Source organism: Trachurus japonicus, chromosome 22, assembly GCF_045865225.1.
Source record: "Trachurus japonicus isolate A0001 chromosome 22, Traja_1.0".
NCBI classification, from domain to species: Eukaryota; Metazoa; Chordata; class Actinopteri; order Carangiformes; family Carangidae; genus Trachurus; species Trachurus japonicus.
Window position 1 is genome coordinate 25707222 of NC_140928.1, and position 4135 is coordinate 25711356.

Genomic DNA, 4135 nt, shown 5'->3' on the forward strand with positions numbered 1-4135 from the left:
GCAGCCTCAGCCTGTGAAGCAGCATGACCAGACTCACCTGACCTGATCTATGTATGAGCTCTGCCACAGAGGATAGGGGACTATGAGCTCTCTGATGATGAATCTTGATCATTTAAAGCTTTGTACATAAGCAGAAGGCTTTTGAACTCTTTGTCTATTCTGGGTTCTAACACAGTTGATTATCATTAATTAACACGAACAAAGTGAGATCAATCTGGTAAGTCTGATTTAAACCAGCCTGGTGTGGGTCCTTCACACCAATGATATGTTCTACTCTCTGCAATACAAACCTTGTGATGGACGGAGTCAAATGAAGAGAACCAGAGCTGGAACAGAGATGTGGGTCTGTTTAATCCTCGTGGACATGATGTCTCGGTAACTTCTTGACAAAACGTCTTCGAATTTGGAGCAAACATAGTGGTGGACATGATATATTGACAACTTCTGTAGGAATACCCTCCAAAACTTTGCTCAAATCATCACTTGGATTCAATGGCAACCTGATTAGACTTTGGGGTCAAAGGTCAAGGCCAGTGTGTGATCTCTCACAAAACTTTTCAGCCATAACTTTAAGACTTTGCAGGGAAATTATGATGAATGAAGCTCCCTCTTTGATGAAGAGACTGTTGTCTGTGTAAATGTGGATACGGTTAGTTGAACTTTTGACAACATCACTTTTCAGAATTTGCCAGCTAATGGTTTTAAATCAAATAACTCTTCATCAGAAAAAAAGACATTAAGTGTCAAAGTGGAGTTATCCTCTGGGGCAAGGAAACAGATGCATTCAGGAGAATTATGGTTTTAGTTGGAGAGCAAGAATTACAGTAAAAACAGATGAATTTAAAAAAAAATGGATTAAAGGTCGATAGATTTTGCTGTCATTTTTATGCCTCTGTGCTTGTACCAGCCAGAACCAGAGGCATGTCGTCTTCGCGTCTGTCCAAGTTCATGGTGAACTCACAAACAATGGTTCTGGCCTTGTGAATGCTATAACTTAGTAACATAACACCTGGACAAACTGTTTAGAGTTTGGTGGTTAAGTGTCAAGGTCACTGTGAGCACATAAAATAGTTTTTTAGCCATTAGTCAAGACTTCACACAGTAATAAGGACAAAATTCAGCTGTTCAATATTTTTCATGACTGTAGAGAAACAGGAATGTAGCCTGTGGGAGTATTCTGAGTGGAGGAGGCTAACTGTGATTCTGCTCTTTTCAGTTTGTTGCAGAATCAAATCATGACAAGTAACTTTTTTTCTTTTTCTCACAGTCTTGTGACTTTTTTATCTGAATTCATTTTTGAAACATTTCAACATTCCCTCTTGAACTGGATCTTTCCTTGATCCTTCATCTCAAAGTGACGGTTAAATTAATAGATTAATCCTTCTTTGTAAGATTATGACTTTTTTATTGTAATACTTTGATTCTATTACAACTACTTTTACATTTATTTTCAAATTGCAGTTTATTCATGAAATTGTCACCTTTCACTTTTTCTTTTTCTCACACTTTTTTTTTTTAGCTAACAGTGACTGTAACACTGGTTCCAACAGGATATGATTGTGTATCAGTTTCCACTGGATGCACATTTATTGGCTAAAGAGCCCTGGAGCAGTTTGAAAGTGCATCTGCCAGATGAGGTTATATCAGAGGTTATATTAGTGCTTCATATATGTGTGTGTGTGTGTGTGGTGGAAGATAGTAAGTGAACACTGAGACTTGGTCCTGTGAAGTGAGGTAACAGATGGTAGCAAGTGTGAAAACAATGTACTTAATCTGTCCATCACCTTCACTTCCACGCTCACTCTTCTGAAATGCTAATGGTCTAACTGTAACCCCCCCCCCACCACCACCACCCGCACACACCCCACCATCCACTGCGTGACACCAGTAAACACTTGCATGACAATGGTGCCGTCCCACGGTGAGCCGGGTACTGGTCGTGGCTGCTACCATTGTATATTAATATGGATGGCAGTTTATAATTCATACGGCAGGATTAGCTGGGAGTGCTGGTCCCAGGACTGTGGTCCGCTCCCAGCACTCACGCGGCGAGTAGTACTAACAATAGTGGACATGCCTCGCTCCCCACTGCCCACCCCAGTGCCCATTATGATAATATATTCAAGGATTTAAGGGGTTTTTATCTCAGACACCCTTGAATTATGAATGGGACACTTCAAAATTTAATTTCCCCGAATTGAATGATTCAAGATAATGTTTCTTTTATAAATTTGTAATACGGCCATGGGGCAGAGGGGTGTGGGTGGGTTAGATGAAATGAACCCTTTTACCCCCCAAACAAGGAGAGGAGAAGAGTAATAATAAACAATGGTAACCTGGTGGAGAAGATGGCTCAAGGCTGAGCAACAACATGACACACAGGAGCTGAGGAATGAAATAAACTGAATCTCTCTCTCTTTAAGCTCCGACTACAGGAGGGTGACAGATTCATCATCAGCTCATTCACTACAACTGCACATGGTGACACACCGGGAGTCCACCACAGAGCAAAAGACCACCAGGAAGGCTGGGGTCAAAGCTAGGAGCTCACACACACACACATATATGTGTATGTGTATGTGTAAAGTGATAGAGGTCTAGACATGACTGCACAGATTTGTGGTGGAAACATGATGACTTCCCTCCATGCACCATCAAACTGTACCAGCACCAACATCATTATTAAAGGTCCATTATGATGTGAAGGTAAATGTCCATGTGTTGTGATTATAAAGCAGCTCTAGGTTCCATATATTATCATACTATGAAAGTATCAAAGCCTCAGTCCACACTGAAATGGACACAGACTGTATTCAGACACTGAGACTTTAAAGTGACAATGAGGAGCTTCAGAAAGCAAATTGTTTTCACACTACATTTCCCATGAGCCTCAGCACGCACAATGAAATTCTTGGACCGGTGCAAGAAGGACAAAAGCGAATGGAAACATTCTTGGCAAATGTTTTCGCTTACTTCTGCTTTAAGCACAAGTGTGTTTGTGTGACGTCTGCACATAGAGGATGAAGCAGTGTTGATGAATGTGCACTGTCCCAATTCAATAAATAAAGAAATGAAATGAAATGAATAATGCAAATCGTGCTGCAACTTAGTCTGTGTGTGTGTATGCAGGGTCACCTCAGCTCATTTCTGATTGGTTGAATAAATACAACTGCCCCTTCCCTGCTCTTCATAATACGGGTGTGGCATCAGGACACAGAGGGCTGTAAAACCAGTCATATCAATCTGACCACTGTGATGCTTTGATTCATTCAAAGACAAAATCTGAAGAGTTTAAAATGACACAGTAATAGAGTTTAATGTGCGATTCATTTTTGAACAGTGTACCAGAAACACCACACTGTCAGAGCAGATGTGAACAGCAGGTCTTTTATTTTCATGGAACAAGAAAAGACGATGACAGTCCTGACCTGCGCGCTGTGTATCACTCACCTGTGAGCTACAGTGAACATCACAACTCCATGAACTGGGACAGTCCATTGTTTTTTGGAAAGAGTAGTTTAGACTCCTGCAGCTTTCAACCACGTCTCAGGGTCTTCATCAGCACTTTGGGTTTGGCTCAGTTGGTTCAGATCGATTATCATCATGTAACCTACAGGTAAATATGGAACTCCAGCCTCACATGCTAGAGGACAGTCAAGTCTTAGGATGAAGATATTTGTTTTATGGTGGCCAAGAAGGACGAATGTGTTGCACTGGCCTAAAAAAAACTCTTAATATCTAATGCAAAATACATCTAGAAGTTAAAATGCGTGTGTTTTAAATATAGGTTCCTTAGTTTCACCAAGGATTGGTTGGCTAAGCATTGACACTTGGTACGACCTCTTGCTATCAGCTGACCCAAACTCCACACCGCGGTTCCATGATGACACCTGAGCCAACACCCAGATGTTCTGATACAGATGAGACGTGGTGGAGAGCTCAAGAACAAACCAAGTAGGTGGATGCTGTTGTGTTGTGGTGGGAATATTTAGTCAAACTACATCAGAAACAGACAAACTGCGCTCCCGTTGTCGAAAGCAGCTCCTCTTTGCATCAGCTGCAGAGTTATTGGAAGCCACGTCCGCACTCAACACCGACCAAAGACAGTAAACGACCTCCTGACAGTGCTTCCATG